The sequence below is a fragment of the Rhinatrema bivittatum genome, chromosome 8, assembly GCF_901001135.1.
Source record: "Rhinatrema bivittatum chromosome 8, aRhiBiv1.1, whole genome shotgun sequence".
Taxonomy (NCBI): domain Eukaryota; kingdom Metazoa; phylum Chordata; class Amphibia; order Gymnophiona; family Rhinatrematidae; genus Rhinatrema; species Rhinatrema bivittatum.
This window is the reverse complement of record NC_042622.1, coordinates 197,934,352-197,956,202: the sequence shown is the minus strand read 5'-3', so window position 1 is coordinate 197,956,202 and position 21,851 is coordinate 197,934,352. Positions and strand designations below refer to the sequence as shown.

The following is a 21,851-nucleotide window of genomic DNA, read 5'->3' as shown; positions in this document are numbered from 1 at the left end:
ATATCTGATATGCCAAAACCATTTATGTTTTCAGCATAGGAGGGACAGGAGTGCTCTAGGATTGCTGCAGCCCTACAAAGATTCTTCAATAGGGTAATAGGAGCTGGAAGGGGAATAGGGGAAGGGTCCAGGTGTGTGATTTTTCTTCTCCTACGGGGCAACATTTTTTCAGTATTTTTAAAAAATTTTAAGATTTTTTTTTTCATTTTAGAGAAATGAAAGAAGCTTTTCCCTAAAAAAAAAAAAAAAAAAAGCATAAGTACAAGTGCAATCATGCAATGGTTCAACCAGCCCTAAAAATAATGGAGCAAGTGGGCGACCCTAGGCTGCTATGTCATCTACCATATCATCAAATAATTTGGAAGAGATATATTTTGAAATATAATACAAACTAGCACCAGACTATTTCAGTTGGCTCCCTTGATGGATATTGGACTGGGAATGGAAACAATTAATTGCTTCACTGTCTGACAGATTAGCTTTATATTTCCTGTTGCAAATGCTTTCAGTATGTTCATTAGGGAATTTATAGTAAGTTGAATCTATCAACAGTTCTTTCAACACCTTGCTGATTACACTGGCCCTTAATAGCCATATTATTAAATGAAGTGCTGTCTGATTGTTTATTAAAAATGATAGACTTAATTGATTTTCGGTGTTTTAACTCAAGTGTGCTTCTTTCTTGAATAAATATGCAAGTTAACCCAGACTTTTAACTCTCGGTATTGTTCATTTCATCACAGTGACATTCTTATTCTTTAACTCTATTCAAACCTCCTGAAACCTTATTTTGACAGGTAGAGAGAATGTGAAATACAGGAGACAAACATAAAGGTTGTATGAATAGCCACAGGATCCTCCATCGAGGAAAGTGACTGTGAAAAAGTGAGATTTGGGTATTTCCGGGAATGCTCTACCAGCTCTATCTGCTCGGCTATAAAACAGAAATGCAATTCCTGTCCTGCTGTCTGGAGCCTGTGAAGCAATCTTTGCTTGACTGATCAGAAAAAAAGAGATACTTCCTGCCTCCGAAGTGTGGAAACAACATACTGTACTGTGCAAAGCTTCAGTGTGTAACACTCCTAAGAAAGGAAACTTCGAGAATACCCAGAGTTAGTCGCATCCATTCAAAACTGGCAGCTGTCTGAGTATGTACAGCCCGAGTTTAATCATTTCATCATTTGATTACTGCAATGCACTGTTTGCTAGCTTACCACATCTTCTTTACATGCTATGCAACTAGTGCAAAATGCCATATAATTGCAAAAAAACCAATTAGTCTACTATTCAAATGTCTCCTATTTTAGCCAATTTGCATTGGTTACCTATTGCTTGGAGAATACAGTTTAAAATGCTGCAATTGGTATTTAAGGGTATCATCAGTTTAGCTCCCTCCAATTGTTATTAATGCAGTGCCCAAACTCTACCAACCAACAAGAAGCCTAAGATCAATCTCAGGGCTTGTTATGTATTCCTTTATTCAAGAAGGTAAGACTGGATGAGTCACGTGAGCGATTATTTTGTGTTCAGGGCCTCATGCTATGGAATAGTTTACCAGGTAACGTCAGGGCTGAATCTTCTGTCCTTAAATGTGGGAAGAAGATTAAGGCATACCTTTTTCAATTGGTTTTTAATCAATGACTCAATTTTATATTTGGGTTGCTCCTCCATCAAATTGCCCAGAGGCTTGTAAATAGACAGAATGGTCTTCTAATTGTACTGTTTTATTTTGTCATTTATTTTTCAATGTTGTTCTTGTTTTATTTTTTGCCTGTTGTCATTATTATTTAATATTTTACATTCTCTGTTTTTTTACATTTTTATTTCCATCAGTGTCATGATTATTATTTTTTATTTTTAAATTTAAATTTCTGTTTTATATTTTTATGAAGGTCTAATTGTAAACCATTTAATGAGGTTGCAAAAACGGTCTAAAAATGTCTTAAATAAATAAATAAATAAATAACTTCATGTCTGTCTGTCAGCTTCCCATGAACCAGAAAGTGAGAACTGCAGGTGTGCAGGCTTAGAAACCCAATTCCCTGAGTTTGAAGCCGCTATGTCTGCATGTGGCTGCTTAAAGTTCTCGTACCTCTCGGGGGTAATGTACATACCATGACAGGAATGAACTTCACTCGTAAGCCAGGGAGTGATGGATATGACAAAGTCATAAACACTGAGACGTTAATGATTTCTATGTGTGATACATTATTGTACAATCAGCAGCATGGTTTCAGTGGAATTTTGGTACAACTAGATATTATCTCAAGCTAAATGGCGTCCCTCAAGGTTCTGCCTTATCTTTGGTTCTTTTTAATTTGCATTTAGCTCCAGTCTGGTTGTTGCTTCGAGCATTGGGAGTATTATTTTTTGTTTATATGGATGACATTCAGTTGTACATTCCAAGGGAGGCCTTGGAATGTGTAATCCTGCCCCTTCTCAGGGGCAGGATTACACATCCGAGAGACTGAAGACAAACTTCCCAAGTGGTAAACAAGGATCCTAGAGTTTATGAGAGGTGTAGAGGGAGAATGTACTCCATTCGGAAGACCCATTTTCCTACTAGTTGACTCAAGAAACATGAGGAACTGTATTTTTCTGCTAGAAACTATGAATTTCTGAATTTTTTCATTTATTTATTTTGTACTACTGAAACTTTTGTAACCCCTAGGCTAGTAGTTCCAGATAAGGTCCTAGGAACCACATCTCAAACACAGTCTCAAATGTCCTAATCCTCTCATGCTGTCAAAAATACCTGAGGGTCCAAGATTCCTTGGGTGAAGGAGGAGATCATAGGCTAGTGTGTAAATGGAGGCAGTGTATGCAAATCTATCTCATGCATATTCATTATTGATATCCTGAAAACCAGGCCTGTTTGTGGCTCTTGAGGACTGGAATTGGTCACCCTTGTACTAGGCCATGTGCATTGCTTTAAGTCAAATCTCACTTTACAGTTCATTGTATACAGCACTGATGATCTCTTAGTTGTAAATAGCAGCAACAATCATGCTGGAGACTGTTATGGTTTCCAACCTAACTTTTACTGTTGAAGGAGGTAGCTGATGGAAAAGTTCTTTACAGATTTCATTATTCTCAGAAACTGATGTTCTAATGTTTTATTTTAATAAATTTGTGACCCTTATCTTTGGTTCAATTGCTTCTAATGTTCAGTGAATGCCAGTTGTCAAATTTAGTTATTCTCCTGTCTAGCCAGGTGCTAAGGGCCACTCCCTCCCCAATGGATGGAAATATTTATTTAGTCCATTTGGTGTAATCCATGGCAAAATCCCACCTCTCCTGTAGTTCTTCTCTCCTCTCATCCATACTATTAGTGATACCTGAGGGGTACCAACCTTACTCCTATTCTCCCATTAACTCTTCAAGATGTTAGTGAACCTCAGAGTGGGTCCACAAAGTCTCCTTCTCTCCCATTTTACGGCTTCTCCCCTTGGATGACTCCTATATCATTCCTCTTGGTGGATGCTGGTGATCCTATGGTCCTCTCTCAGCGACAGGCACCCTTCCTCTTGATGTAGATCAAAAAGGGAAAATACCGGAGCCCCTGGATCCCGGGGACCTCTGCAAAAATCAAAAGGGACACTCCATGCTCAAGGAAACCAAGAAACCGAGATGGGAAGGGTGGTAAACGTCCAACATAGGTTAAAAAAAAAAAAAAAGGTCTCCAAATTCATGGTGCTCAAATGAATAGAGGCCTCAACCACAGAGACCACAGTGTCCTTTCTTAGCAAAAATAAAAGAAAATTGCTGCCCCCAGAAGGGTTAACTCAGACTTCCATGTTTTAAAATGGGGGCAGAAGGTTTTATGTGGTGGGAATCTGCCATTTTCGGCTCCCAAATGGGGGAACTGTTGCGATCCCCCCTGCTGCTGCGCTACAGGAGGTCTCTTACCTTCCTCCAGAGGCCGCTCTGAAGCCAGGGCCTCGCCTACGTTCCATCCGGGACTTGCTCCAGGGCCTGAGAGGTCTAGCTGTGCCTGTGGCTTGCATGCCTCTGCGTTTGGACTTCCTGGTTTCCAGCCACGCCCGTTTCCCTAGGGGCTGGCCCGCAGCTCTCTACCCCAGTTATAGGACCAGCGGTGGGCGGTCCTGGCAAGCTCCTCCCAGGGAGTTGCCTTCTACCTCCAGTATTTAAGGACTTTCTGTTCACTTGCAAAGTGCCTTTGGATCAGGTCCTACAGTCGTCTGTATCCTTGCTGATCCAGGTCTTCCGTGATCATCATATGCTTTGATGGATCCCTGTCCAGTGTCTCTGCCTAGATGTTTGTTCCTGTGCCTGCCAGCCATAAGGACTTCGGATGTGAGTATCCCAGCATCGGAGTTCCTGTTCGCCTGGAATTTCCCTGCACCCTCCTTCTCAGCGTGGTCCGCGACCAGCCTTCCTGGGCTGTGTAGGGTGCGTCTGGGACAGGGTGGTCCGCGACTCAGTCCCACGGGTGGGCTGAGTAGGACGCCCTGATGGACAGTGCCATGTTTCCGTCCAGCCTTGTCTACAGTGTCTTGCTTCAGCCCTTGCCCGGATGTCTTCGTGTCTCTGCCTTGACCTTCGTCCTCGTCTGGTTCCTGAGCCTTCTGTCCTGTTGGGCCCTGGAGTGGCCAACAGGAGGGATTCGTCCCACGGGCTCTTGAGCTTCTGCCAGCCGAGGGGGCTTCGGATGTGAGTATCCCAGCATCTGAGTTCCTGCTCGCCTGGATCTTTCCTGTGTCTCGCTTCAGCCCTTGTCCTGATGTCTCCGTCTTGCTTCAGCCTGCTTCTGCCCCGTCTGATGTCTTCTGTTTAAGGACTCTGTCTGCCCTCGCCTCTGTCCGGCCTGCTGCCCATTGCCATTCCCTGCGGCAGGTCCGAAAGGGCCGGGAACAGTCGGAGGACCGTTCATTAGTCAACTTTCCCGTGTTGGCTACCATGGGCATGCAGGTCCGGCTGAGGGTCGGACTCCCTGCTTCTGTTCCTGCCTGCCTGGCTCACCATGCCTGCTCAGCTCACCTCCCACGGTGTGGCTGGGGCTCCTCCCTAGCTTTCGCCGTGGCCCAAGGGCTCACCACCCGCTTATGACGACCGCGCTCGTAACAGGAACTATCCCAGGAGAAACCAAATGTTGCTGGCAGAGAACCTTAAGGCTCCTCTACACTTTTTTTTTCTGCTTCAGCAAAGTTTATTTGTTTTGGAACTACTCCCATTTGTGGACATTGTTTTGAGAGGCTGCCTATGTGCATAGCTGGGAACTCTCAGGATTTCACTCCGAGACTCAGAGAATTTGTATCAGTTGCAGAGTCTCAGGGATAATACCTGGATAATTCGCTCCGAATTTCGGAGCTAGCAGGTTAAATTAACCAGCTAAGAACATAAGAACATAAGAAATTGCCATGCTGGGTCAGACCAAGGGTCCATCAAGCCCAGCATCCTGTTTCCAACAGAGGCCAACCCAGGCCACAAGAACCTGGCAATTACCCAAATACTAAGAAGATCCCATGCTACTGATGCAATTAATAGCAGTGGCTATTCCCTAAGTAAATTTGATTAATAGCGTTAATGGACTTCTCCTCCAGGAACTTATCCAAACCTTTTTTGAACCCAGCTACACTAACTGCAGTAACCACATCCTCTGGCAACAAATTCCAGAGCTTTATTGTGCGTTGAGTGAAAATGAATTTTCTCTGATTAGTCTTAAATGTGCTACTTGCTAACTTCATGGAAAGACCCCTAGTCCTTCTATTATTTGAAAGTGTAAAAAACCGATTCACATCTACTCGTTCAAGATCTCTCACGATCCTAAAGACCTCTATCATATCCCCCCTTAGCTCTTACCCAGAATGCCCACCTCCCACCCCAGGAATGCCCCCATCGTACCGGGTTAAATCAATATCTGGCTAGAATTTAGCCGGGTAAGCATTTTAAAATGCACCTAAGCCATTTAGATGGATAACTTTCCTGTTATCCATCTAAATGGCTTTTCAAAATGTACCCCTAGAAATCTCATGGCCTTGCTCTCTGTACACAGCTCAGCCACTCTCCGTCCTCAGTAAGCCTGCAGAGAACAGGAAACGTGGGGTGAGCCTGGAGCAGATGCTGCAAGCAGCATGTGGGGAGAGATTGGAGAGGGGCTGCAATACACACAAAACTAAGTCTGCAGCTGTGATTCCAGGACTTGGGACTCACTCAGCTAAAGGTAGAGTGAGGATGCATAAGTCATGGAGCTGAGACTTAGAAGGGGAGGGAGCTAAGAGAGTGCAGGGGTCAGGGAGAGATGAAGGGGAAGTATGCTGATCATCTCGGGAGGGGGGGCAGGTGATGGTGGTGGGTGGAAGAAAGAGAGAGAAACTGTGGGGGTGGGGATGGAAGAGACAAAGCTGGGGGGGAGAGAATGGAAGAGAAAAAGTTGATATATATTATTCCTTTCCTACCCCCCGCCACTTGCTAATCAATAGAAGTCTCAGGGCGACCACAACTCAAAAGTTCCCAGGTATGCGTATGTGATCCCTTTCGGACTTACGGCCTTGCTGTCTGTCATGGAAACATCCCGATTCAGAGCTGCCGCCTGGTTTCCCTCAAACTCTGCAGCATCTGAAGGCGGTCTCTTGCTATTTCTGGGAGTGCCTGTAAAAAAGTGGGGTTATACTGATATCACATGAACTGAATGTCATTTTTTTTTTTAAATGGGCAACAGAGCAGGAAGAGAACTTCAGCAATTTAAAGGGACTCAGAGGCATGAGATAACGCCTCAATGCCCTCTGCCTCAAAGACAAAGATTATCTGAAAATAACTCTGGCCTTTAGTGCTTTTTTTTGTTATTAGAGTCAAGCTGACATTTTGAAGGGTATTTTTCCTACTGCAAAAGCCCAGTTTTGAAACAAAGGTAATCGGAAAGTGTCCTTGGCAGTTGCAATGTATGGTAGCATCATGTTCTAGCCTGCTAAAACTTTACTTTTGAGATTCCACTGACCGACTGGAAACAGAAATATAGCAGAAACAGAGCAGTGCCATGTGAAGAAAGTTACACTGAGAGCATTACAGCAAAAGGCAAAGAAGCAAAATAAAGATCAGGCAGATCGTGCCCTGGAATATTACCTGATGAGGCTTTTCTTGATTTGTTTGACTTTAAAGATTTGCATTCTTTCCTGGGCAAGACATCACAGAAGCCCCATTAATCTAACTATAGCTATTATTGCTTCGTGATATTGCAGCTTTGTGCATCACGTTAAATAGATATCCTCCTTAAGCATTTGTGATTAGGGATGTGCATTCGTTTGAAATGACATAGACATTATATCAACAACACTGTGCATGTCATTCCAAGTCGAAATGAATGATAGAAATTTCGTGTTGTAGTTTCTATCGTTTTTTTGGATGCACTCTTTGCAAATAGTGCAAACAGGTTCCCCCCCCCCCCCCCCCTTACAAACCTCGTAACCTGGAGGTCTCCAGAGAGGCCTTGTTCCAACCCACTTTCCCCTGCCACACTTAGAAGCAGCCCAAGATCCACTAGAAATGTGATATTTGGGGTAAAATTCCCATTCACATGGCCTACCCCAAACCCCTCCCCACCTCCCCAGAGCCCACCCTCACAATTCCCCCCAGACTTATCAAAATTACCCTGGTGATCTAGAGGGGGCCTGGGAGTCACCCCTCTGCTCCCAGACCTGGCAGCCACCGTGTTCCAAAATGGCATTGGCCCTTTGATCCGACCCAATGGCAATGATAGTCTCTGTCAGACGATAGGGGCATAGAGCTGGCCAGCACCAAATATTAGCTTTCTGGGGAACTCCAGCCACTTCCAGAGTCAGTGGAGGGAGGGACAAGGGATCTTCAGAGACCCTCCGGGGTCTTACTCGGGTTTTTTGCTGCTGTTTTAGGTATCGGGAAGCAGCATGCACTTTTTGCAAACTGTGCACTCTATTTCTAAACAGTGCGCGCTGTTTGCAAACAGCACACATTATTCTCCCAAACCAATAACGAAACAAAACAATAAAAAGTAGGAAATAACACTTCAAAAAATGAATAAAAGGCAAAATGACAGACAGAACTAAGCAAAACCCTTTGCTCTGCTCACCCCTCTTTGTGTGATGTTAATTCAACTCTACCCAATCATAGTTTCACTTAGTAAAAGAAAGGTATGACAAGAAATTATAAACGCAAATGCAACAAATTAGATTTGCCTGTGCCAGAAGTTCCTGAGCATGCTGTAAACACTGTGGTCCCAGCAGAACCTCAGCTAATTACTTTCACAATGTACAAGCTGTACGAACAGTCAGTACCCCTGAATTATTTATTTAGCCACTGTGGTCTTTATGCTGGAAAATCTATTTAAGAGCCAGTGTAATACATGCAATGGTAAGTATTCCATGACAAAACAGCCTGACACATGCCCTTACCGTAGATTGCATTAGGACAAGGTTGACAAAAGTCAAGCACTGCAATTTTGACATTATCATACTGACACATCAAATTCTTTAAACACACAGTCAGCACATTGCGATGCTCTTACCAACAGACAGAGCAGACAATATTCGGAGGCTTGACAGTGGGCTCAGAGTCAATTGAGCAAGCATTATAAATGACTGAAAATAGAATAGGGAAGGCAAGGGTTTGGGTTCATATTGTATATTATGGAGGTTTTTTCCTTAATTTTATTACAGTTTTCTTTCTGACAATGACTATTGTGTATGGACTTATTCTGTATTGTTAATGAAAGGATCATATAAAGTGAACAAAGTTTCACTGTGAAATATTTACCTTGCTGTTTTTTGGGTTTTTTTTGTACACAAAAATGGAAGGAGGCTATTTTTGGTCCATTCTGTTCGGAACAAACTGAAAAATGGCCTCATTTGTCACATTTTACATTTTGCTTTGAAACAAACGCTCATCCCTGTTGGTTGCAGAGAAAACCAGACCACGGTTTGTACTTCTGCTATAAAGAACTCCCGTAGATAAGGACAGATATTTTAAGTTAAATATTTGCCAAAGGAAGCGAAAGTCATTTCAGTGGCCATACTGACTGTTGCCCTGACACTTAAGACAGACAAAGAAAACTTCATTTTTACAACTAGTGCGGGTACGGTGTTAAGCCACTTACATACATAGTAATAAAGGGCAACAGACAAAAGCTGTTGGTGCCACATTTTTATTGGACTTCCTTAATGTATGTATGGCCAGCTTTCAAGAGGGATACTCTGTTAATCAGGTCAGTTCAGAATAAGCTGGTGATGATGCTGCTCGGGCGCCACCTTGCCTCCTCCTCCTCACCCCTGGGTAACTTTTCAAAGATCATGATTTATGTGCCTAACATCCTTTTGAAAATTACAGCCTAGGTGAGAGGAATGGCAGTAAGAAGATTGGCATCAATCCCCCAAGGTACAGAGTATAGATTAAGGCAGGAAACACAGTGGCATCAACAACACCCCAAGGCATACAAACAGTAAGGGCTAGGGCAGCAAAGAAGCCATGGCATCGAAACCCAGTGGCACCGCCTTTCGTTGGGGGCAGGTTTCCTCCGTCCTCTGCCATTTCCATGTCTGCCTCTTAATGCCACTAACATGACGGACTTTCTTCAGAAACAGATCACCTGTGGGCGAAGTGTTTTATAGTGTTACATAGTATGCACAGTAGAGCGAACAAGGACAATCACTTTTGCCAGAAATAATAATACACTACACTGATTATATATATATTCCCTAATTTAGACTATTGCTATGTGTGTCACACACCGTTGTGATCTAGTGATTCTCACCTGGAATGACGGTATATAATAATCCTAAATAAATAAACAATAGTCTATCACTAATATCAGTACATGCTCTCTCTAATGGGCCGATACAGTAAAGTCCGCGGGAGAGCAGGCGAACGCCCGCTCTCCCGGCGCGCGCACAGGCCACTCTCCTCTGCGTGCGATTCTGTATTTAAATTAGGCCCGGCGGTAGAAACAGGCATAAGGAGGCGCTAGGGACACTAGCGCATCCCTATCGTCTCCTTTTGGACCGGAGCGGCGGCTGTCAGTGGGTTTGACAGCCGACGCAAAATTTTGCCGGCGTCAGTTCTCGAGCCCGCTGACAGCCACGTGCTCAGAAACCAGACGCCGGCAAAATTGAGCGTCCGGTTTTTGACCCGACAGCCGTGGGCCGACTTCAAATTTTTTTTTTTTTTTACTTTTTTTACTTTCGGGACCTCCGACTTAATATCGCCATGATATTAAGTCGGAGGGTGCACAGAAAAGCAGTTTTTACTGCTTTTCTGTGCACTTTCTCGGTGCCCGAAGAAATTAACACCTACCTTTGGGTAGGCGCTAATTTCTGAAAGCAAAATGTGCAGCTTGGCTGCACATTTTGTTTTCTGAATCGCGCGGGAATACCTAATAGCGCCCGCAACATGCATTTGCATGTTGCGGGTGCTATTAGGTTCGGGGGATTGGATGCATGTTTTCGGCCCCTTACTGAATAAGGGGTAACGCTAGCGCGTCGAGCGCACTGTACTGTCGGCCTGTAAGAGAGCCTTTCTTAAATACACTGGGCCAATAACTTTCAAACCGGCGAGCACATTTGCATGCATACGTCAGCTCGCACCCAGGGATGCGGCCATTTTATAACATATGCTCGCATGTTAGAAAATAGAGTGGCTAGTGGCCATGTGCACGTGTGCCAAATTCTAAGTGGCTGCACGCATGTGCGTGCAAAGGCTGCTTCTATCGCGTAAATCGAGGGATTTTAAAAGGGGCATGTGCTGATGCTATTCTCAGTTTCACCACTTCATCCCCAGTTTGCCCAGTTACGAGATAGGTCCTCCAAACTCCCTTCGATTAATAGCTTTCACCACCCCCAGATAGCCCTGACCCTTAAAACCCCATAGATCTGCCTAGTTTTCTTTCTTTTTTAACTTACACGTCATCCAAAGCAGAAGTAAAGGTAGTGGCAGGGGTCCTAGGCGCGAGCCAGGTTGCACCAGTATTTACGTGCACCTCCTGAAACATCCATGCCCTGCCCAGAACTCGTCCTTTTTGAAAACTTTCATGGTGTGTGCGCCGCGGGAGGTACACACGTATCTCGGCGGCTTTTAAAATCCACTCAGCATGTGCGAGACCGATTTCTTCCCGCATCCCCTAATTAATGAGTACACCGGGCTTTTAAATTTCACCTCATAATCAAGCAGATTCAGTAAAATAAGTGTGGGAGAGCCGGCGCTCCATGTTGAGCGCCCGCTCTCCCATCGCGTGCCCAGGCACCGCTCCTGGGCGCGCAATTCTCTATTTAAATTAGGTGTCGGGCTAATAAGGAGGGGCTAGGGACAATAGCGTGTCCCTAGCGCCTCCTTATTAGCGGCAGAGGCGGCTGTCAGTGGGTCCGACCACCGACGCTCAATTTTACCAGCGTCGATTCTCGAACCTGCTGACAGCCAAGGGTTGAGAAAACGGATGCCGGCAAAATTGTAGGTCCGTTTTTCTAACCTGCTGACCAGTGGGTAGATTTTTGTTTATTTTTATTTTTTAATTTTTGGTTCCTCGGACTTAATATCGCTAGGACAGTAAGTCGGAGGTGTACAGAAAAGCAGTATTTTCTGTTTTTCTGTACACTTTTCAGGGTCGCTTAGAATTTAATGCCTGCCCTTGGGCAGGCGTTAATTTCTGAGAGTAAAATGTGCGGCTTGGCCGCAAATTTTACTTTCAGTATCCTGGGCAACTAACTAATAAGGAGGAATAGCCTAGTGGTTAGAGCAGTGGGCTACGAACCAGGAGACCAGCGTTCGAGTCTCGCTGTTGCTCCTTGTGACCTTGGGCAAGTCACTTTACCTTCCATTGCCTCAGGTGCAAACTTATGGGCCGATACAGTAAAAATTGTGGGTGAGCACCTGCTCTCCCAGCACAGGCATAAGGGGTAAAGCTAGCGCATCCAAATGCTGGTTATTAGTGCACTGTACTGTATTGGCCTGTTAGCTTGAAAACCCTCTCGGGATAGGGAAATACCTACAGTACCTAAATGTAAACTGATGTGATATCTCAGATTGAATGTTGGTATACAAAAAATAATAAATAAATATTTGCATGTGATGAGTGCTATTAGTTTTGGGGGGGAGGGTTGGCTGTCAGTTTTCCACATGCTGTTACCTCTTACAGTATAAGGGGTGATAGACGCCGGTGGGAAACGCGCGGCCAATCGCGTGTTAAACGGTGAGCTCGGCCGTGCGCACCGTTCTCTGTCGGCCTGATTGTGTCCATCCTTATCCCTGCTGACATAATGGGGCAGATTTTCAAAGGCTACACGCGTAACCTGAGAAAATCTGCCCCTGCGCGTGCCGAGCCTATTTTGCTTCGGCTCAGTGGCACGCACAAGCCCCAGGACGCGTGTATGCGCCGGGGCTTCGAAAAAGGGGCGGGAAGGGGGCATGGCGGCAGTCCAGGGGCGAATCCGGGGGCAGGGTGGCGGTTCGGGGGCATCCGAATCCTCCGGCACAGCGGCCTGTGCTGGGGGATGGCGAGCCGGCGCGGGCAAGTTACGCCTGCCTCGGGCAGGAGTAACTTTTGAAATACAGGTAGGGGGGACGATTTAGTTAGGGTTGGGGGGGGTGGGTTAGATAGGGGAAGGGAGGGGGAAGGTGGGGGGTGGCTGAAAAAAGTTCCCTCCGAGGCCGCTCCGATTTTGGAGCGGCCGCTCCGATTTTGGAGCGGCCTTGGAGGGAACGGGGAAAGCCATCGGGGCTCCCCTCGGGCTCGGTGCGTGCAAGGTGCACATGTGTGCACCCCCTTGCTTACGTCAAGCCCGGATTTTATAACATGTGCGCGCTGCAGCGCGCACATGTTATAAAATCGGGCGTAGATTTTAAGATCTGGCCCAATATCACTCCAACAAGTGAGAGCTTCCTTCTGCTAGTAACGCTGCAGTGTACTGAATCAGTGACTGACAGCACACTTTCTTTTTCTCCCTTCTTTTGTTCAACTTTTCCTGGAAATCCTAGTTCTAAAGCAAGGGTTTCTCAAACTTGTGTGTTGACCTCTGACAGCAGCCATGCAACTGACTGAAAATGATGTCTGTTCAAGCTTCAACGTCTGTTTCAACTTTCATCCCATTTTTCATTTCATCTAGAAATAAATGCACATCCCTAGTTTTTAAGTACTCAGCATGTTTGGGGATAAAAGAATTGAAAAGGTGAAGTGAAGAAAGTGGAAGCCGTATGTTATAATTACATAGCAACAAGGAGGAGTGGCTGAGAATGAAGACGTACAATAATTATTCAGCTTTCTGTTTTTTTCTTTACTTTTCTGCTTGACTAATCGTTTTCATTATGATTTGGCCTTGTTGCTCAGTAGTTCTGCTTTTCCCTCTCTCAAATATATATTACGGGTTTGTTGTATTACCTTTTACTTTAATTGCCAGCGTGTGCACCTCTAAAGAGCTCAGAAGAAGATTATAGTCAGTGTAGTGTTCCATGCTAAGTGGTGAGACCTGCTTTATACCATTCAACATTTTACATCTAGGTTTGTTCGTTTTTTTAACGGCTATTAATCAAGTTTACTTAGGGAATAGCCACTGCTATTAATTGCATCAGTAGCATGGGATCTTTTTAGTGTTTGGGTACTTGCCAGGTTCTTGTGGCCTGGTTTGGCCTCTGTTGGAAACAGGATGCTGGGCTTGATGGACCCTTGGTCTGACCCAGCATGGCAATTTCTTATGTTATTTTTTTTTTAACTAATTCCTGACATTTTTCCATGAATCTAATAGCAGTTATCTTGCTCTGAAGATTTTCACAAATCAGCAGCCATAGGTTGTTATCAGATCAGTTGTTCGATGGTCCTCAGTGATTTCTGAGACTGGGCGATCCATCTTTGATGACTAAAGGGTTAATCTAGGTTGCAAAAATCTGGAGTTTATAAATCAAGAGCTGTCTGGTGTATCTTGCAGTCTCCAGCATCTCCCCTGATTTCCACTGTGCCATCCCCCCCCCTCCCCCCTCCACCCAGACCACCTTCCCAGCATCTGTTCGGGTTCCTGTAATCCTTTATAACTTCCCTGGTTGCCCTTTCTAACTTCCCTAGTACCTCCTCACTCCTCTATATTTCATCCAGACATTGTACACTATAAATGTGTCCTCCCATCTCTCCTTCCTCCCCAGCATTCTCTTACTCATCCCCTGTTTGCTTTCACCACTGCCTGTGCCCAGCCTCTAGCCCATGAAAGCAGCAATTGGAAAACCCAATGAAAGACTAGGGCGTGTTAAAAGCACACGCATAACCCGTTTTTGCACATACTTTACGCAAGCTGAGGAGAGGCGTTCTGTGTGCAGGTGGGGGGTTAGTTTGCTTGAAAAATACTTGGTAAACTGCACAGTGGACACGCAGGCTTTACCGCGATGCAGGCTGCGTTAAAGTTACCCTATCTTAAAGGAAAAGACTGACTATCTTTATTCCTTGTTACTCTCAATAGCTCTTAGAAGCCTCCTAGGGACTTTTTATTTTTTTCTTTTTATTTCTTATTAAGAAAAAGCAGAGCTTGGAGGCTATTCGTAAAGCCTGGCAGGTGTTGTCATGACAAACCTCACACAGCAGGGGGAAACGGTGGTTGTTTATTCTGTGGGCTGGCAAATAACTCCTCGGCTCACATCTGCTTTTCCCAGCAAACTGACAGTGTCGACCACAAACACTTGTCTCTGCACTCCTGAAATTGGCGTTAATTGCAGCATGGCATATGGCTCCGGGCGTTCACCGCACAGTGGGAGACTGTTAAAAGCTGGTGGAAATAACACCCACGCTTCTCAGCGCGCACACAGGTATTAAAGCGCCCACCCTGACATCTCCCCCCCACCCCCACCCTAGCAAGTGAAAGGAAGGGATTCTCCACTAAGAGGCCATGACCAGCCCTTGCATCCAGAAATAAATTGGAGCCAGTGTCGGCTTCACTTGGATTTTAGCTTGAACGACAGTGACCAGAAAGTCAAGGAAGCAGCGAGAGGCAAGGTGACTAATCTCTTGCTTACTGATTTTCAGTTTTTTTTTGGGGTGGTGAGCAGGGAGAGGGGGCATCCAGAAATGTTGATTTTACTGTGAATATTGTTTTGACTATTAAAAGATGGCGAGTAGCTGCGGGTCACCTTTGCTCACTCTTCACTGGCCCTATTGAATGGTTTCCCTATTTATAATAGCCAGGGCTACGGGGTAACTGTGGTTATTTGGCACATTTTAATAGATGGGAATGTACGGATCTTCTACAAAGCAATAAATATGTTTAACTTCTTCAATTTACTTTTATACATTTATTTCACAAGAAATTACATAAAAATACCAGACTCTCTAGGATCTTTATAGGGATCTTCATTCGTTTGCGACGAAATAGGAAAGAGAGATGATTTTTCCTATTTCATCGCGTTTCGGAAGGGCAACGAAACGATAAGAAAACCCACGAAATTTTATGTGGTTTTCTTATCGTTTTCGGGGGGTGGGGGGAGAAAGGGCACATTAAAAAACAAAACAAAACCCCAAACCCACCCCAGCCCTTCAAATTTAATTAATTGCAATACTCTACCCTCCCGACCCCCAAGACTTGCCTGATCATCCCCAAGACTTACAGAAAGTCCCTGGTGGTCTAAGCAGGGTCCCGGAAAGATCTCCCCCTCTCAGGCCGTCAGCTGCCACTAATCAAAATGGCGCCAATGGCCCTTTGCCCTTACCATGTGACAGGGGCTATCGGTGCCATTGGTCGGCCCCTGTCACATGGTAGGAGCAATGGATGGCCTGCACCATTTTTTAAGATGGTGCCGGCCATCCATTGCTCCTACCATGTGACAGAGGCCAGCCAGTGGCACTGACAGCCCCTGTCACACGGTAAGGGCAAAGGGCCATCAGCGCCATTTTGATTACTGGCAGCCAATGGCCCGAGAGCGAGAGATCGCTCCTGGGACCCCCACTGGACCACCAGGGAATTTCGGTAAGTTTTTTTTTGGGGGGGGGGGGGGGGGGTCGGGAGGGTGGCTGTTGCAATTAATTACATTTGAAGGGTGGGGTAGGTTTGGGGTTTGTTTTTACAACCCCTCCCCCCTGTTGTAATTAATTCAATTTGAAGGGTTGGGGTGGGTTTTGGGCTTCGTTTCGAGGGCATCCGAAATAAAATTGGCCCGAACCGCGGGAAAACAAAAATTCCTGTGGCGGGCTGATAACGAAGGCCGAACCAAAAGGTTTCGCTTAATCACATTTCTACAATCTAACGAGTTAATATTCAAAGGAGTTACACGTGCAAAATTAGCATCTACACTTCTAAGTAGCATGTCCTCGAGTACACGCTGTTTTATAAACATTGAAAGTATGCCTGTATTTTCAGTTTCACATGCACATCACCTGCGCAAAAAGGCGTGGTCTGGGTGATCCAGGGCGTATGCGCATAAGTTGCTATTTTATAAGAGATTTATGAGAATACATTAGGCAACTAATTTGCGCAGTTTTACAGCTGCTAATTAACTAGCTCAATTGAAGTCGATTCATCTGTTGTCTGCTGTTTTTGGGTGGGAAATCTGGGGGTGAACTGGCGAAGGCATGCCTACATCCATATGTAAATCAGGGTTTTTCACATACAAGTTTTTTGTGCATAAAATATACATGCGTACATTTATAAAATAGGTAGAGAAAGTACATGCTTTCAATGCATTGCAAATATTCATGCGGACTGAAACATATGCATATATATTGGGGGCAGATATTCATGCACTTTATAATCTGCATGGCCCAAATACACTCAGATTATAAATTATTGTAGTACATTTTTGCATACTCATACATATAAATGTGTATATGGGACCACATGAAGGTATCTGCGGTAATGGTTGTTGGGAGTTGAGGAAGGTAATGTAGCATGCCCAAGATCCAGGGCCGGAGGAACCACTAGGTGAGCTAGGCCTGTGCCTAGGGCACGGCGATTTAGGGGGCGCCGCGGCAGGCAGCAGAATTATGAAAGGGCAAATAGTGCCCTTTCAAAATTCTGCCAGCCCCCGCCTCACCGTGCCACCCTCCCGACACCCCGCTTGTGGTCCAGCGGAGGGCCCAGGAGCAATCTACCGCTCCCGGGGCCTCGGCTGCCACTAACCAAAATGGCGACGATGGCCTTTAGCCCCTACCATGTGACAGGGGCCAACCAATGGCACCGATAGCCCCTGTCACATGGTAGGGGCTAAAGGCCACCGGCGCCATTTTGGTTAGTGGCAGCTGAGGCACTGGGAGCAGCAGATCACGGCAGATCGCTCCCGGGCCCCCACCTGAAGGGTGCATGGCACTCCCAACCCCTGCAAGCCTGAGGAATAGGGGTCAGGTCCATGAACTGAGCCCAGGACTCTCACGTGGCAGTGCACAATGGTGCTAATATGCCACGGGGCCAGCCCAAGCCTAAGATCTCTGAATAAGAACTGTGCACAACACCTGTTGTGCCTGTATGCTTTCCCTTCCCTGCCCATCATCATATCCTGTATTTATCCATATATGCTCCATGTACTTAAATCATTTTTTTTCCCAAAACAATAATTCTGCATTTCTTAGTCCCTGTATGCAATAGGGACAAATGAAGACTAAATTTCATCTGCCCTTGATGACCTAGAACCATAATTAAATATACAGTTTTTCCACATTTAGTCTTACACTCATTTATTTGTCTTATTCCAAGCAGAAGCCGATCTCTTTTAATAATACTGAAATCTGGCTTAAACACTACATCTTGCCGCCAGCCCACAGAGACCACTTTCTTTAATCCCTGGAACGATTTTAATATATATGCAAAACTCGCCTGCCCTTAGATACCGACTTCACAGTTCTCTGTGATGGCTTAGTGTATTAAGACCCCATGGCATGCTTTTAAGACTTTTAAGACTGTCAGGCTATTATAATCACTGGAAGAGAGAGTGAGGGATTCCTCTCTGGGGTTGCGCGTCAGTCACTAAATATCATAATATACAGGTGCTCTATCTATTACATGATCGGGGCCAAGAAATCCAGGCTGCCTTCTAGAAATGGGAAACACCAAAAAAAACAAAAAACCCAACTCACCCGTGTCTTCAGGACGGGAAATTATGCTTTTTGGGACTGGGATGCGGACGGACCCCAGGGGCTGGAGCACTGTGCCTAAGGAAATCGGTTTTCATGGCTTTTACTGTGGGGGCATCCTATTATTTATTTATTTATTTATATTTAGCTCACGTCTATTCATTGAGAGTTACATTCAAGCAATGTAGGTATTTCCCCGTCTACAGAGGGTTTACAATCCAAGATCCTCATTTTCCCATTCCCTAAATGAAACGGTGTAAAAACTGAGGGGTAGATTTTAAAAGGTGAGCGCCGGTTTTATAACGCGTGCGCCGGCGTGCGCACGCGTTACAAAATCTGTGGGCCGTGCGCGCATCTGCGAGCGGTGCACGCAAGGGGGAGGGGCCTAATTTTATAAAAAGTACATGCGGCAACGAGATCGGGCCTCTCCCAGTTCCCTCCCAGTCCGCTCCAATTAAGGAGCGGACTGGGAGGGAACTTTCCAACCCACCTAGCAGACCTTCCTCCCTCTTCCTGCCCCCCCCCCTATCCCTATCCTAGCTAACCCCCAATATTTTATTTTACCTTTCGCTCGCTTCAGGAGCAGTAGCATCTTGCGCGCGCGCTTCCCCAGTTCAGCGGCAAATGGCCGCTGTACCGGCAGCCTCCAGCGCCCCTGCGCGTGACCCCCGTTTTTTATGCGCATGGTCGATTTAAAATTCGGCCTTGAGAGTTTACCGGAGTAATTACCTCTCCCAGCTTTCTTGTGATCTCCTCATTCTTTTCTCAGTTGACTTGCCTGTTTATTCCATGGAATAACTAAAATATACTGGAAAAAAAAAAAAAGGGATATGGGAGAAGTTCCTTGCTCTTAAAGCCATCCAACGATGTTGTAGGGATCTTCCAGTGTACTCCAGCTACACATTTTAGCCCAGTCTCAGAGAAATAATTTTAATACAGGTTGCAAATGATCTGTGCATGTAGTTCGAAGATGCTCAGTCAGTGCAAAACAAATATTGGATTTCCTTCTGTGCAAATAAATCACTTACAGGATCAAATACAACAGGTCTGTTTTATTTATTCTTCTGGTCAATTAGGTAAAACTCATAAATCCTTTGGAACTTGAAAGTGGCATTGACTGAAAAGCTATTTGCTCGTGTGTATGGTTAGCTGTTGCACAATTGAAGAGGACTGAATAGCTCCTCGGTTAATTTACAGCCCGTTAAGGCCTGCTAAAAATAAATAAAATAAAAACAGGCCTAGTCCACGTTAAAAAGCACCGTAAATACAGTATCCAGCCAGTTTATACCAACTGTGGTAACAATTTATTGACTTTAGAAGACCACTAATATATGAACCGTACTGTGAAAATAGTGACAGGTCCGCTTTCCTATAGGAAGCTGCTGCAACAAAATACTCTCAGGTGAATTTTCGAAGGCGGGACACATGCAACTGTAAAGCACTATCGTAGCAATTTTCAAAAGCCACACATGCGCTGAAATTAGGGGATGCGCAAATATGTCAGGCTGGCGTGCGCCGAGCGGATATTAAAAGCCACCCGGGTATGTGCGTGTGCTTGGCGCTGCACGCACAAATGAGAAGTTCAAAAAGGGTGGGGCACGGGCATGGTCAGGTTGGGGCATGGGCGTGGTCTGGGTGGGGCATGGGTGCTCCTGGATTCACACCTGAATGTAGCATGTAAATATTTACACGCCTCGGCGCGCGCGCCCTGTAACTTTGCTTCTGCTATGGATGACATGCAACATATAAAACAAAATATTTTAGGCAGATCAGCAGGATTTTAAGGGTTGGATCTAACAGGGGAAGGAAGGGTCTTAAACTAGGGTGGTTTGGAGGTCCTATCCCTTAACTGTTCGAACTGGAAATGAACTGGGAAAACCGGGGCGCGCGTGTCTTTTAAAATCCCATTTATGCGGTAGAAGTGGCATTTGGGCGCACCAGGCGTGTGCCCATTTTCACACTTACAACTGGGTTGGGCATGGGCTGATGAATGTGGCACCGATATGAAAGTTACCATCCCAATCTGGGTAAAGCCTATAGACAATTCAATGACATATATTGCAGCAATTTTCAAAAGCCTACTTCCATGGGTAAAGGGCATTTACACGTATAAAACCCAGTTGTAAGTGTGAAAATCCTTTTGAAAATTACCCCCTTATTTTCTTTATCTCGTGGTTTTTGACTTCTTTCAGAGGAGCTCTGAATTTGTTTCTGTGCAAAATGATATATGATCCTTGGTAGGTACAGACAAGCTCATAGTCTGGGAAAGAGGGTATGGTATCATATTAGTGATGAGTTTAGGGCCTTGTGCACCAAGCATTTTTCTTGTAGATGTACAATGGGAGAAAACCTTTAGCAGATAGCAGACCTCTTAGTGCGGAATTTGTAAACAAGGGTAGCAAACTTATGTGCTGCTATGTGCTGTTTATCCAGCGAATGCCCGAACTGCCCCATGGGACCGAGCATTTTATCACACTATTTAATATGACAAAGACGATAGCTCAGGAAAGTGTTTGAAAATATAAACGACGGTATCTCAAACTATGGCACACTATCTTTTGTTTTTTTTAAATAAGCAGCTGAAAGAAGATTGCACAAACTGCTGATAAAAATGAATATTGTGCATTTGGAAAAAAAAAAAAATGAAAGAGACAGTAACCTCTTGCTCTGGGAGTCTAGTAAGAAAGTCGGGTTCCCTCCATGTGGGAAAATGTACTTTGTAAAAATGAAATGGCACAAAATAAAAACGTGGAGGCAAACCCAATAGTAAAAATCTCATAATCGAACACCCCCACCCCCACCAGCACACTGGATTTTTAGAAAATTGTTTTTCTCGAAGCCAGAATATTTTCACAAAAAATACAGAAATGGAAGTGAAAAAAAAGCTAGCTTATAAATTGCTGGCAAAAGGCCGTTCAACTCTCTAATAATAGCAAGAAAAGGACACTTCCAAAGCACCTGTGATCTTACTCTTTTCAAATATGTGTAATTTGTCAGTGGAATTATACATAGCTGACATTTTGGTAACTTGAGTTAGATCACAGGTGCTTTGCAAGTGCTTTTTTTTTTTTTTTGCCTGGCCAAGATTAGAGAGTTGGATTGCGTCTTGTGGTCCTTTGACAATTTATAAGCTAGGTTTTTTTTTTCACTTCCATTTCTGTTTTGTTTTTTTTTGTGATACAATTCTGGATTAGAGAAAAACAATTTTTGGATGTATCGAACAATTATTTAAAAATCCGGTGTGATTTTTGGGGGGTATTTTGAGATTTTCACGGAAGATGTTGTTTTGCCGACAAGGTGCAATATTCCCAGCTGTCAGGGTGCAAGCTGATCCCACCCTATTAACACACTGTCAGGGTGCAGGATCCCACCCTATTAACACACCTTCCCCTCTCCCCTCCCCGCCTCCCCCCTCCATCCCACCCCCTTTCCCTCGTCCCACCTCCAACCAATCCCAAGACATTACCTGCATCACCCGACATACTCCGATCTCCTTTTCAGACCCTTATCACCGATAAATCATTTCTCCTGTTTAACACTTACGTTGTCATTTTTGGTCTATATGCTATTTCAAGAATTGATTTACTAGATCTTTTAAGGAATATCTTAGTCATATAAATTTTCAATTAATATGTTAAATAAGGTTCTACGTTTGGAATGTTAAATAAGGTTCTAAGTTATATGTATGTATTATGTTGTTATCTTGTAAACCGGAGTGAAGGCAGAACGCTATACTTCGGTATATAAAAAAATCCAAATAAATAAAATAAATAAATAAGCTTGCAGTGCTACAATACGGCACAAATCCTTAAGTGGGCACTATAGTCTTTTTCTGATG

General features: G+C 44.7%; 2 long non-coding RNA genes across 3 annotated transcripts in view; one reads left to right on the top strand and one right to left on the bottom strand.

Moving 5' to 3' along the window:
* Positions 1–18,624, bottom strand: part of LOC115097557 — a 78,252-nt gene extending 59,628 nt beyond the window's left edge. For both annotated transcript variants that reach the window (XR_003858304.1, XR_003858303.1), the window contains exons 1-2: positions 18,578–18,624; positions 6,509–6,612 (exon numbers count right to left, since the gene is read on the bottom strand). This is a non-coding gene — a long non-coding RNA (uncharacterized LOC115097557). The remainder of the gene's footprint in view (positions 1–6,508; positions 6,613–18,577) is intronic.
* The window catches only part of LOC115097558, a 40,878-nt gene continuing 33,850 nt past the window's right edge, over positions 14,824–21,851 (top strand). Inside the window, exon 1 of the long non-coding RNA XR_003858306.1 lies at positions 14,824–14,950. This is a non-coding gene — a long non-coding RNA (uncharacterized LOC115097558). The remainder of the gene's footprint in view (positions 14,951–21,851) is intronic.